We start from the raw sequence: 14,625 nt of genomic DNA, 5'->3' as shown, positions 1-14,625 counted from the left end.
AAGACGTCTATGTTTAGACCACATTTCAACGTGATTTTTTAATACGGTAATATTTCGTCCTCTCTTGTGTGCTATATCATTATTTTAGAGATTTAAAAAGAAACTACGTCCACATTTGTAAGTTTACCACCGATATTATAAATCACGTTGAAAACGGGTCTATACGCGAACGTCTTTTCAACGTCTACGAATAGACGTTGAAACAACTTTCACTTTTAAACCGTTTTGCAACGTCTTTTCAACGTCGGGCCATAGACGTCTTTTAAACGTCTTTTCAACGTTGAAATGCTCGCTGGTTGAAATGTGGTCTAAACATAAACGTCTTTTCAACGTCTACGAATAGACGTTGAAACAACTTTCACTTTTGAACCAATTTGCAACCTCTTTTCAACGTCGGGCCATAGACGTCTTTTAAACGTTGTTTCAACGGATCAATTGCTCGCTGCAAACTTACAAGTTACATACTTAGTCACAGTTGTCATGTTAACAGCCCTTAACAAGGACAAACACATTATTTTGTTCATTTGCATTTATTATAAATATAACACTATACATATAACACTTTTCCTAATTAAAAACAATACAAAAATAAAATATATATTTCAGGGAAATAAACTATGGATTTAAAAGTGCAGAAACAACATTTCTGTGTTCAACAACAATTCTGTGTTTGTAGACCATTTTTCTGAATCATTTGAACTTCATTTTTAGATTCTGTAACAAGATGTGGGTCTGAGTCACTTGAGTTGGGATAGTATACCTGAAATCAGCTGCATCTCCGTCATCCTCACTTGACCCCTGAATTGCAGATTTCTCTGGTCAACGTGTTTATTCAATTCAAATCATTTTATTTTGTTCAGCTTTGCAATCTGTAAACATGCAACATCCTGTCCCAAAACCCCCAACATGTAAAAAACCTTCAACCGGGAGAAACCTGAGGAGAAAACAGCAAGGCCGAAGGTGTGTAGAGTATGAACAATTTACAGATGTACAGTACATCCAATTCCTACGACAGAAATGATTCTAATATTGTATATTGATTACTAAGCCAGGGGTAAGGCAGGACCAGTGCAGGGACAACCATCATCAGACGTAACCTCCATCAGATGCAACCACCACCCGCAGAAACCTGTGAGGAGGGAAGCACAACGGCAAAGTTGGTCATTTGGGTTTATGATGACAGTAATAAACTAATAATAATAACAGCAGCGGGTGTGTTAAAACCCTAATTTATAGATTGTTCACTTATTACATTATCAACAAGATAACAATTCATCTGCAACTTATGGTATTTCTGGAGTAACATGTCCAGGTATATTACACAGTATCATGCTTTAAGCAGCAGTAACTTACAATGTGTTGGCCCTCTTGTTTACAGAGCACAACTTGTTGAATTCAGCCCTTCACCCTTGCAATCTGTATTTAGCCCCCATTGCTTTAAAAACGTATTTTCAGTGTGAAATGCAATAACATTTATGGGTACAGCAACAACCTAACGCATTAGTAACACCAAACACACGAAAAATATTCTGGAATGTTTACTTTTGGTCCAGGTCATCATGCTGCACGCTAGCATGCTCCAAGCTAGCATGCTAACTAGCAAACTACCTGCGCTAACGCTAACTAGCTTAACAAAAAGGGCCGTCTTTCCCGTATCGGGTGGGCAGCACAAGTAAAACACCCGGTTATAGTTCCAGGTGTGCTTCATTCAAACACTCCCGTACTTACAGAGTAGTGGAGCCGGTAGTCGTGGTTCTTTCAGCCCGTTCATGTCGCTCTGCTGCCGTAACTTCGCCTCGTGCTGCGTCCGCTCGGAGCTCTGCAGGCGTCTAAGAACTCGCGCATGCGCGTTACAGATGTCAGCGGAGTTACGTGTTTACAAGTAATGTTTGAACCTGCCCGCATTATTATGTCTTAAACGCATCTTATTAACAGCACGCAGTCCGTAGTTTCATATTTATGACGTTTTAAGCGAAATAGTAAATACGTTGAAATTACGTCTTCGCGTAGACCAAATTTCGCCGACCAGTTCATTAATTATTATGAAAATCTTAACGTTAATATCGTCTCTCTTTCAACCTTAATTACGTTACAACATGACACATTTATCAACAAATTAACGTTTTCTGGCACGTTGATGTTTCATCCCATTTTTAGACGGTTGAAAAGACGTTGAAATGAGGTCTTAGACGTCACAGACCTCATTCCAATCCGATTTCAACCATATTTCAACGTTGAAATTACGTCTTGTGCTCACTGGGACATATTGTGGGAGAAGGAAGACAAGAGATTATAGCCTGCTGAGAGGGTCAGCTTAAATTAGACTTAAAACCGTAGGAAAGATTGATTTATTAAAAAACGGGTAAACAGGCATTGACAATTAAGAGATGAGAAATAAGGAGAAATGTTGTGTCTGTTTTTTGTATTGATGTTTGTAGTTTTTTTAGTCTTTTCCTAAACTCAGAGATAGGCTGTAAATTGTTGAGGGCTGCTTATTGAGTCTATAGTGCATGATACACTTGATACAGTATCTTGATGATGGAAGCAAATGTCTGATCAAAGGAACATTGATAGCAAAATGTGAGAAGGTGAATGTGTGGGGAAAAAGGAAACTTCACAAAGAAATTGACAAAATAGAGGACTTGAGGTCCGTATGGCTTTCGTTTTGGATAAAAAGTAAAGCCGTAGACAAAATCAACCAAGAACGGTGTAATTCGGAAAAAACACCTCCATACGAGGGTAAAAAAAAAAAAAAAGGAGAGACTGATTCTCAACCAACAAGACTGCTGCTGCAAAGCCATTTTTTTAAAGCTCTCCAAGCTATTACTACACTTTTGATTTAAAAATAGTAGAATTGTATACATGCATTGAAGAAAGAAAAGATTTAAAGTATTTAAAGCATCAACGGCTAGAATAAGCGTAATAAATCTCTGTTGAAGCAGCGGGGGTTTTATGGGAGTAAAAAGGTGAATACCATGATATATAAGGAATAAAGAGGATAAATGCTTCTTTTGCTTTTCAGTTTAGAAGAATAAGCTCATCATTACCGGGCTGTCAAAGGTCTGCCAAAAACTGTTAGGGTTTCGGAAAGCTCTCGAGGGAGGCCTCACTTCTTTGTTCTCGTCCCGGCCGGAAACGAAGAATCAATCAAGAGTCAGCTTGCTTAAATTCAAAAATCAAAAAGTATTTAATAACTAAACAACGTTATAAGGAATACAATTACAAAATGAAATACAAAGCGAACAGTAAAATATTTCGCGAAATAGAGAATCCTCTAAGCAAGTCTAAAGTGACTTATCAAAGCGGCTGCAGGAAAATTCTAATAGTCCTTTCCCCGCTTTGGTCCTTTGAAAACTCTTGAGGTGTGTCTTCTTGGGTGCATTTGAATGTCATTGGCTTCTTCTTCAGAGTGTCCCCTCCTGTATTGTCCCCTTCACGTCGAGGTGTGAAGCTGCAGCTGTAACCTGAAACCTCACTGTACTATCTGTCCCTCACATTCCAATGCATTCAATGTAGATACATTTGGCTTTATGCCTCAATGAGTGAATTTAACAAAGCATACATAGTATGTCTTCATCTTATAACTAGTACACCTTAATTACAACACATCATTAATGATCACCGTTCATCACACTTCATCACAAGATCTAAAACAGTTCATGTGGTTCAATTCTCAAGACATTTGCCCCAGTTGGCTGGCTTACATTAAGTTGTTCATTTACTATCTGACAGGAGAAAAAAACCCCCAAAAAACATCTTTGGGGGATAAAATTGGGAGAAATCCATAAAGGACGGCAATTAGCATCCGTCCCCAGGTTTTACATCACATTGTAAATGTGTGTTTTTACGATTTAAATGAATATAAACTGTGTTTGATTCAAATTGTATTCACTTCATCTAACATGCTAATGTAATAACTAATATCTAACATCACACAAACTATAATTCTAACACTATACATTATTACACATACTATAAACTCTATGACTAGGGGTGCACTTCTGACTTAAATCCCTAACAATTCCCTCCTTGCTCACAGTTCACTGTGAGCATCTCTCAAGGACTGAAAAATTATCATACAGTCACATCCGTCAACAGTGCTTGTCCCTCATCATCTACTCGCTACCGATTTCCCTGTATACTAGTCTCACTAAGCGCAGTATCAACCAATTCCTGCAGAAATCCAAGGATGCAGTAGATGCAGCTTCATCCGTAGTGGACTAGATCATGACTGTAACACAAGAAGGGTTAACGCAGACAGGAATGCACTTTTCTGTTGTGCAATAATACTGACAAACCCGTTGGTGAGAGGATTGTCGTCGCCTTAGTTGTCTGCCAGCTGCTGGTTTAAGCTGTCAGTGGGGCTGGTGCTCTGGTCACCAAGCCACCAGGAGCTGTGTTGTTGGAGATGATCGCACAACAAACTGATCCAAACATTTTGCAGAAGTTACCGTTTCCAGCTAACATCATGTCTAAAGCCACTTTATTATTCTAGGCCACGAGTCACATTTCATCCAATGACTCATGCAGTTCTTCATTTGTAGTACCTGTCTGTCATTAAATGCAGTTTCATCCAATCAACATTTTATTATTGTCCACAAATTCAGCTGTGATCTGATTCTGGAATTCAACACAATCTGGCACCCTCCATGGCACCTTCTTAGCATCCTTTTCACGTATTTATGTGACCTTCTGACTAATGAAGGTCACGACACCATCTGGTGTCGTGGTGCAGCCAGAACAACCTGGAGCTCAACACTCTAAAGACATTGAAAGACAATGTCCTGATCCCATCCCCCACAGCTCCACCAACCTGCTGCAGTCCCCCTCCCCTCCCTCCCCCAGCCCATCAGGTGCTCACGCCTCTTCATCATTATCACCTTCACCTCCCCCACCAGCAACGACCCTCTCTATTCTGGAGAGAGACGTTAACCGGCTCTTTAGAAGACTAAATCCCCATAAGGCAGCCGGTCCGGACTCCGTTTCCCCTCACTCCCTGAAGCATTGTGCTGACCAGCTGTCTCCAGTGTTCACTGACATCTTCAACACCTCCCTGGAGACATGCCACGTACCAGCCTGCTTCAAGGCCTCCACCATCATCCCTGTCCCCAAGAAGCCCAGGATCACAGGACTCAATGACTACAGGCCTGTCGCCCTGACCTCTGTAGTCATGAAGTCTTTTGAACGGCTAGTCCTGTCCCACCTGAAGTCCCTCACCGACCCCCTCCTGGACCCCCTGCAGTTCGCCTACAGAGCCAACAGGTCTGTGGACGATGCTGTCAACATGGCCCTCCACTACATCCTCCAGCATCTGGACTCCCCAGGAACCTACGCCAGGATCCTGTTTGTGGACTTCAGCTCTGCTTTTAACACTATCATCCCGTCTCTGCTGCAGGACAAACTCTCCCAGCTGCACGTGCCCGACTCCACCTGCAAGTCGATCACAGACTTCCTGTCTGACAGGAAGCAGCACGTGAAGCTGGGGAAACATGTCTCAGCCTCTCGGACCATCAGCACCGGTTCCCCCCAAGGCTGCGTTCTTTCCCCTCTGCTCTTCTCCCTGTACACCAACAGCTGCACCTCCAGCCACCAGTCCGTCAAGGTCCTGAAGCTTGCGGATGACACCACCCTCATTGGACTAATGTCTGGTGGGGACGAGTCCGCCTACAGGTGGGAGTCTGACCATCTGGTGTCGTGGTGCAGCCAGAACAACCTGGAGCTCAACGCTCTAAAGACAGTGGAGATGGTTGTGGATTTCCGGCGGAACAGAGCCCCAACCTCCCCCATCACCCTGTGTGACTCCCCCGTCACTATTGTGGATTTCTTCCGTTTCCTGGGCTCCATCATCACCCAGGACCTCAAGTGGGAGCTGAACATCAGCTCCATCACCAAAAAGGCTCAGCAGAGGTTGTTCTTCCTGAGGCAGCTGAAGAAACTCAACCTGCCAAAGACGATGATGGTCCACTTCTACACGGCCATCATCGAGTCCATCCTCTGCTCCTCCATCACCGTCTGGTACGCTGCAGCCACAGCCAAGGACAAGGGCAGGCTTCAGCGTGTCATCCGCTCTGCAGAGAGGGTGATCGGCTGCAATCTGCCGTCCCTGGAGGACTTGTTCGCTTCCAGGTCTCTGAAGCGAGCTAAAAAGATCGCGTCCGACCCCTCCCACCCCGGACATAAACTGTTTGTGCCCCTTCCATCTGGCAGGAGGCTGAGGTCCATCAGGACTACGACCTCCCGCCACACGAACAGTTTCTTCCCGTCGGCAGTCGGGCTCATCAACAGAGCCCGGTCCCCCACTGCCTGACTATAACACTCCACCGGTCACTCCCCCTCATACTGCACATGCCACTTTAACTGCAATTCATCACTTTGTCACTTGTCACTTTGTCTCTTGTCTGTTACTTGTTTGTTAGTGCACTTTATGCTTAATACTTTTCTTTTTAACTTTTTAATATTTAAAATTTGTTTAACTTTATTCCCTTGTTTTTTTACTAACCCATAGCTTTAGCCTTATTCTTACTAACCCATTGCATTAGCATTTCATTCCACTTTATTTTATTACCTGTGCACTGTTGTCTTGTCTGTCTACTGTCGCGCACTAACCGCCAAGACAAATTCCTTGTATGTTTGACATATTTTGGCCAATAAATGTTTCCTGATTCCTGATTCCTGATTCCTGATCTGTCTTTCTTCTTAAGGCTTTCTCTAGTGGTGTTTATTCCTGGTGATGTGATCTTAACTACCAGTAACTGTGTCTACTGTTAACCGCATCAGTGTCATAGGTAAACTGTGAGTTTCCCCTGAGGAATCAGTGTAGTTCGTAACACACATAATTCCTTATTCAATCTTTCTCCCACATGGCTGCTGTTGGAAAACCTCCTGAAGATGTCCCCCTGGATCTCTTAGTGAATTTGGTCTCAGTCGCTTAAAGTTCAACAAGTATCAACACATTATATGGGGACAAGGTAGCTGAAACTAAAGGAAAAAACACTATAGGACATATAATTTACCCCCCCCAGGGGCAGCTCTGGATGTGTCTTTCAATTGATGCTCCCATCCCTGTTTGTTTCTGGAGGGATGACATCATCAAACAGAATAACCGCTCTATATGTGGCAGAGCCACAGTGATGCTTCAAGTTGAAAACACATGTTGAGGAGGAGAACATAACCAGTGGGTCAACGGTAGAGACCCTAGCCCTTCATAGTTTACTCTCCCTCCATAAATGGACACCATCTCTCCACTTGTTGTCGTGTGGATTCACTTGCATTGAATAATGATCTCAGCTCTGTTTGGAGTGAAATAGAAACAACACATACAAGAACTTCTAGCCACCTAAAAACAATTCTTATTTTCAATTCTTACTATGATATATGCCTTTCAACCGAGACAATGCTGTAGTTGTCTGAATAGGCATAATTCTATGAAATGGTGAACTTCTCTCTCCTACTTCTGACCAGATGTTCCCCGTGAATGTGTCTAATGCTGCTTAGTTTTATCTTGGTAATAATTGGTCATTGTGACAGAATAGCCGCTCTGAATTCAAAATCCTCAAGTTCTGTTACTGTAATATCATTGCCGTTTGTTTGTTTGCATGCTGAACATTTATCTTAAGTGTCTATCAGGTATCCCAGCAGTTCCCGTTCCTTCTCTAATCTGGATGGTACATGTGGTGGTGTGTGTCACATTAGCTCAGTGTTTGTGGATTTCTTCGTTGTATGTGTGGGTCTATACTTCTCCTCCTTGATGTTCCTCTGCTGGAACATCTGTTGTTGTCAGCGGTTTGGTCAGATGACACGTAGCTGTCATCCTAGACGTGTGATTAAGCTTCACTCTCCCTCCTTGGACCTCGGATCACCTCAGTTCCTGTGAGCAGACTGCTCTGCAAACCAGAGGTCCCATTAGGACAAGATTACACAATCGGCTGTTGAATAGAGAAGCACAAGTGGTGCAGCTATGTGTGTGCGTGTGTGTGTTGGTGTGCGAGTGAGTGTGTGTGAAGTGTGTGCTCTCCCAATTCCTGTTGCTCTTCCTTCTGGTTTACCAAACTCTTCAAGCAAACAAGTTCTACCATCTAGTATGTGCATATTTAAACATAACTGGAACTCAACATTTTACCCACTTATTCCCCAGTTTTAGCTATTTGTTTTAATGTGGAGTAATTGTATCATCAGTGTGTCTCATCAGTCCTTGTGTCAGTGAATGAGAAGAGCAATGTCATTACACATTCGTTCCAGGAAGAAAAGTCAGGTTGGATCTTCCTGCGTTGGTCATCGTCTGCTGTTATCCCAAAAATGCCACTTGAGTAGCTAAACTCTAACATTTAGTGTTTTCCTAAAAACATTCTAATCAATTTGGGAGTTGTTTCATTGATAGAAATACTAATTGTTCTTCTTAACACTTTAAATCTATAAAATCTACACAACTCTGTTGTTTAGAACCTTATGATTGTGTTTTACACTGCATGCAATAATGTTCCCAAATCGGCAGATACTCTAGTTGTATTCTGTTCTCTCCCAGTCCCCCATGTTGAGGTAGGTGTAAAAGCATCTCTTCACATAGCCTTTGGTGATGCTAATCACCCCCAGGCCACCTCCTGGCTTATCTAACAATGTCGTAAAACCCCCTCAAAGCCGTTTCTACTAGGTGTCATTGCCGAGCTGGACCTTCTCGCATTGGAGTCGCCTGTTCCTAACTGAAAAGCAAAACAGAGTTAACAATTGCCATGCACATGTATTTGAGGAAAAATGTGCCAGTAAATTTTATCACAGTGAAATAATTGCTTCCATTCAAACCGTGTGTGATTCTTAACCCTGTTGGGTGACTCTGAGATGAAATACAACCTGTGGATGGATTTTATGGCTCCGACACTTCCCCAGGATTCCTCCTCTTATCAGTCGTTGTTTTAGGGAGGCCTGCTCACTCCCTCCTCGAGTCGCCATCACCTTTCAACCTCTGCATCTCCTCTGAAATGCAGCCTCTCAGACTCGTCCCTAATTGACTCCCATCTCAGCAACAAAGTCATCATTTGTCCTGACTCCTAAATGGTGGAAGGAGTTCCCTAATGATATTAGGACAACGTAAAGCCTGTAGAGCTAAACACACATACCTACCTACTACAACTGAAGTAATTAGCACCTGGATGACACTCACAAATGTTGCTTTCTTAGAAGGAAAAATCTCTTCTTTGTTTTTGCTGTTCTGGTTCTGTTCCCTCTTGTTCAAATTCACTTCCTGCAAGTCAACGCAAGTCTTTACGTCAACGCATTGTTGACGTAAAGAATGCCTCTGCATATCTTTATCTACCCCTAGAGCAGTGGTTCTTAACCTTGTTGGTTATGGTTTCATATGCGCATTCACCAAACCCTTCTTAATTGGAAAAATAAAATTCAAAACAAAGGTATATATTTTACTGGTGCACAAAATGAACCGTGCATCAACATCAGTGTTCAAAGAACAAAACCATTAAAACATGATTTTCACACAAAAACAAAACATAATAATGAATATTTACTGCAAATCAGTGTGACTTCTGCTGTTGCCTTTCAGAGACCAGTTTAGAAATGCGCGGCTTCACCTTGGCAAGTGCCACTCTGATGTCATTTTCGCAACAAAGTCTGTTCCTTTTCTTCGTTTTTATGTCCAGCATCCTTGAAAAGGATTGCTCGCAAAGATATGTTGTAACAAACAGTATGAAAATCTCCAGAGCTTTCTTAGCAATAACAGGGTACGTTACAATTTGTTGACACCAAAACGTTGAGAGCGTTGTTGTTCTGAAGAGTTGCTGTTGAACCTGGCTCTGCTGAATTTCAATGATTTCATCAAGGTATTCATCATTGACATCTGTTGTCTCAACACTACACGTGAACGGCTGTCTCACCCATGCTGGATATGACTCTCCTGTAGGGAAGTATCCGTCGAGAGACTTTGCAAGCTCATCTAAATGCGTGGCAATTGCTTGCTTCAGTTCCGCAGATACAGAAATGTCTCCGATTCCAGATACATCTTCGATCTTACTTACACAGTCGTCCAGCAGGGGAAAGTTTGCGAAGTTATCGTTCTATGTTCGTCGTTTCCATAACCGTAGCTTTTTTTGAAAAGCCTTCAGGTTTTCTTCCGCTTCGATGATGTTGACTCCACCGCCCTGCATCTGTTGATTGAGATGATTGAGAGCTGCAAAGATATCAGCCATGTACGCTAAAATGAGAATGAACTCAGAATTTTTTAAGCAATCTGCATGACGATGTTGGTGCTCTTGCAAGAACAGGGCTAATTCCACACGCACGGCAAAAACACGATTCAGCACCTGTCCCCAGGATAACCACCGAACGTTAGAATGGTACAGAAGTACCTTGAATTCAGAGCCCATTTCTCTACACAGCTCACTGAAGATACGGTGCCTCAGAGCACTATTTTGTACATAGTTCACGCATTCCACTACAATTTTTAATACTTCTGCCAGTTTTGGAGGCAAAGTTTTGGTTACCAACGCATGCCTGTGCAGAATGCAATGAGTAACAATGATGTGTGGTGCATCGGCTTTCACTAGCGCACCAAAACCAGACTTTCTTCCCAGCATGACTGGAGCTCCGTCCGAACAAACTGCAGAAACCATATCCCACGAAAGATTGTTGTCTTTGAAGAAGTCATCCACAAGTTTCTTCACATCGGCTGCCTTAGTTGTTGTCGTAAGAGGCTTACAAAATAAAAAATCTTCCTTTATCACGTCGTCTTTCACATAGTGCACAAATACAGCAAATCTGCAGCTGCCAGTTGAACCTTCAGAAGCCGTTTCGTCAGTCTCTTGATTTTTTTCCCGTTGGATCGTCTCCACTGCTTGCTGTTTCTGGTGGTAATGGGTGAGACGGTCTCTCCATGTGCTTTCATCCATGTCGTCCAGTCCCACTACTCCCTCTAACAGGGACAAGCCTTGCAGCACAGTGTGTCGCCAGATCACAGCAGTAGGTTTGTTATTGTCGTGTCTTTCTCCTGTGGCCAAATGCCATTCTATTTCTGCTCTCCTCAGATATTGAGATGTGATGTCTTCACCTTGTTTCATACTCAGACCCATCAGGATGGACATACTTGGCTTTGCAGGCCAGATGTTTCGCATTGTGGCCCAAAATACTCCTCTGACCTTATCAAATTGAGCCTCATCCTCTTGGTTGGTGGTTCCCGCTCTTGCTTCTAAGGCTCTTAGGTTGTCAGCATCCATCATGTGGGCTATTAAGGCTCTCATATCTCCAAGAGCCAACTCATCACCTATTGTGTGCCTTTCAAAGAGCAGGATCATGGGTTAGCTCCTCCATCCAATGGCGGCAATGCCTTCTCCAGTGTTTCCCTGTCTCGATGACTCCGGGGTAGAAATACGCTGGGCTCACAATCTGCTTCTTCTTCTTCTGTCAGGTCAACAGCAGGTTTGGGGGTGTTTGGGTCGACTGCAGTCCAGTAGGCAAGCAGCCGCTTGGTGCGGACACATCTCTTATTCTCTCTTTTGAGGGCTCTCTTCTCACTGTTTCTATTTAAATGGCCGGCTTCTACATAAGCCGTAGTGGCTTGATTTCTCGCTGTTACAGTCTCCCTCCACACCTCCACGCCTGTCTTCACCTGCTGGCGGCAACACCGTTGGAAATCACCCACTCTTTTGCCTTCTTTTCAAATATCTCTTCATCCTACTCCACTCCCTCTCTCTTTCCTTTGTGCAGTAAGGTTCTAGCAAACAGCTGTCTGAAGCCATCTTATCTCCGTCGTCACATGCACACAAAACATGGCCATTTAAGTCACAAGCCCCTTACATTTTTAAAGCGAAATTGGAGGAGTTGCAGAAAAGCCAAAAGAAAATGCAGTTTCATTCATGCGTTGGGTCTATGAAAGATGCACTATGGGCTTCATATCTGCTCAGTTACAGAGTAGGGAAAAAGGGGCTGCCGCACACAATGGCCGAAGACGTGTGTTTGCCAGCGGCCAAAGAAATGGTGGAGTGTATGATTGGAGAGAAAGAGGCAAAAAAGTTGGACATGATTCCTGTGTCCAATAACACTGTGTCGCGCCGCATTGATGCCATGTCTGAAGACATCCTGGCTGTACTACTCAGCCGTGTGAAGAAAAGTGAGTTTTACTCTCTGCAAGTAGACGAGTATACAGATGTTGCAAATCTGGCCAATCTTCTTCTCTATGTCCGTTACCTTTTTGAAGGATCGGTACAAGAAGAGTTTTTGTTCTGTCGGCCCCTTGCTACCCGAACAACAGGACAGGAAATCTTCAATTTAATTGCCGTTTTTATGAGGACCAATGGCATCGACTGGGAGCGCTGTGTGGGAATTTGCACAGACGGGGCAAAATCAATGACGGGGAAACACAACTCTCATAATTGAACACCTCAACCAACTCGCCGAGCAGCTACGGAAACACTTTCCACCTATGGACACATCTGGCGCTTGGATTCGCAATCCATTTGAAGTTTCCCTGCCCGTCCCACAGCTGTCATTACACGAGCAGGAGCAGCTGATCGAGCTGTCATCTGATGGAGCACTGCAGTTACAGTTCAAACGAAAGCCACTTGCCGATTTTTGGACTGAGTCACTGACATCATACGCAGTCTTGGCAAAGCAAGCCTTGAGAGTTTTGATGCCCTTCGCCACAACTTATCTCTGCGAGGCTGGTTTCTCTGCTATAGCAGCAGTTAAAACTAAACATCGGCAAAGACTGGATGCTGTTGAGAAGGAATTGAGGCTTAAACTGTCTTCCATTGCGCCAAACTTTGAAGAGCTTTGTGCCAAGATGCAAGCCCACCCGTCGCATTAATATGGGTAAGTATTTGATATTATTGCTACACATATAGGCCTGTTGGGAATACTAACACATTCTCTCTCTCTCTCTCTCTCTCTCTGCAGGCTGAGCGACTTTTGCGCTAGACTTGAAAAGTTCCAGATGGATCCTCTTTTATCGTCTTTTAATTTATCTTATGTTTGACCGCTCTTTGTTACTTAATTATGTTGTGGATCGTGTGTAGGCTAATTTTATTGTCGCACTTGAAAAGTTTCCGTTTTTATTTATTTTATCTATTTCGGAGCCTATTCTTTTTAATGTTGTGGATCGTTTGTAATTCATTGCAGTTTAATTCAGCCTGTGTTGATGTTGTTTTTGTCATGCGTGTTGTGGTTATTTGCGCATGTTTAAACATGAGTCTATATGACGATAAAACAAAGTTTTGTTGCGTTTTTTCTAAAGTGTGAATTGGGGGTGCGCCAACCCGGTTGGGACATGGAAGGGGGTGCGCAGGAAAAAAAGTTTGGGAACCGCTGCTCTACACGATCTTGTCCTAAACCTTTTGCCATCCTCAGTGTCACAATGACTCTCCTGTCTCTATATCTTTTTTTTTTTGATCAAAATGTTTGAGCGCTCAGCGGTCACCAGTGACGACGACTCTGGGCCGGCCGTCGGCGGTCACATGATCCAGGCCATCTTCAACATGCTCTGGTCCACGGTGGTCATGGAGCTGTGGAAGCTCTGGAGCTCCTCGCTCTTCTACCGCTGGGGTACCATGAGTCTTGCCGAGCGTTTCGCCGAGCCCCGCCCCGGTTTCCACGGTGACCTCGGGGTCAACCCTGTGACGGGCCGCGTGGAGCCCCTCTTTCCCGGATGGCAGAGGGACCTGCGTATGGCACTGGTGTCGATCCCAGTGGTGAGGCTCTTTCTAGGTACAACTTCACATGTGACTAGAAAGTACGCTCTCCTACGTCCCCGTGTCCCCTGACACGTCCCGTCTCTCTCTCTCTGCAGGCCTGGTGGTTCTGGGTATGCTGTGCTTCTAATGGGGGGAGGCCCAGGTGCAACAGCTACACAAAGACTGGGACTCCCTGCTGTCTCAGACGCTGCTGTACGCGCCCTCTGTGCTCCACATCGTCTACACAAACATGCTGGCAACTGTCTACAAGACCGCGGCGCTGTCTCAGACTGAATACGGTGAGGAGAGAGGAGGGCAGGACATGATCCAATTCATGAATACAGCAGCAGTTTTATACCGAAGATGATTTGCATTGAAAACCGGTGCAGGTTGCGGGGAAAGGGAGGGAGACAGCGAGGGAAAAGAGAAATATTCAAGTTGTTCAATCGTTTCCCTTATCTTTCCCTCCAGAGAACCACAGAGAGGAGTCCGCCTTTGAGAACCAACTGACAGCTAAAGTCTTGGTGGTATGTTCCTCCTCTCCCCTGCACCCCCCCCGCCATCCCCCCACCCATCACAGCCTTGTTCATCCGGCTCTTGTCTCTCCCTTTCTCCGCCAGTTCACTTTCTTCAACTGCTTTGCGGTGCTCTTCCACATTGCCTTCTTCAAGCAGGACGTGCCTTTGCTCCGCAAGGTAATATGCAATCTAATCCAATCAGAATCCCAACCGTGAATTCACTGTCCAACATGATGTTAACAGAGAAGAAAGGAGCTGAAACAATCTGTTTAAGACTTCACACCTGAATCAACTGAACTGCTTCAGACCTTCTGTATGAGAAGGTTTTCTCTAACTGGACCTTGCTGTATTTTAATTGAGTACCCCTGACATAAACGTGAACTTTTATTGGTATTTATATCAATAAATAGACAAATACTGGTTTCCTGGTGCCAATTACC

At 43.9% G+C, this 14,625-nt stretch overlaps 1 long non-coding RNA gene across 1 annotated transcript; it reads right to left on the bottom strand.

The window, feature by feature from the left end:
• Positions 1–514: 514 nt before the first annotated feature.
• Positions 515–1,831, bottom strand: LOC144391184 (uncharacterized). The gene is made up of 2 exons (XR_013455070.1): positions 1,729–1,831; positions 515–1,129 (listed from the first exon to the last, which is right to left on the bottom strand). It is a non-coding gene; the product is annotated as an uncharacterized LOC144391184 (long non-coding RNA).
• Between the last annotated feature and the right edge of the window lie 12,794 nt (positions 1,832–14,625).

The sequence above is a fragment of the Gasterosteus aculeatus genome, chromosome Y (assembly GCF_964276395.1).
Source record: "Gasterosteus aculeatus chromosome Y, fGasAcu3.hap1.1, whole genome shotgun sequence".
Lineage (NCBI taxonomy): Eukaryota > Metazoa > Chordata > Actinopteri > Perciformes > Gasterosteidae > Gasterosteus > Gasterosteus aculeatus.
The sequence above is the reverse complement of the archived record's forward strand: the minus strand, read 5'-3'. Positions and strand labels throughout refer to the sequence as shown.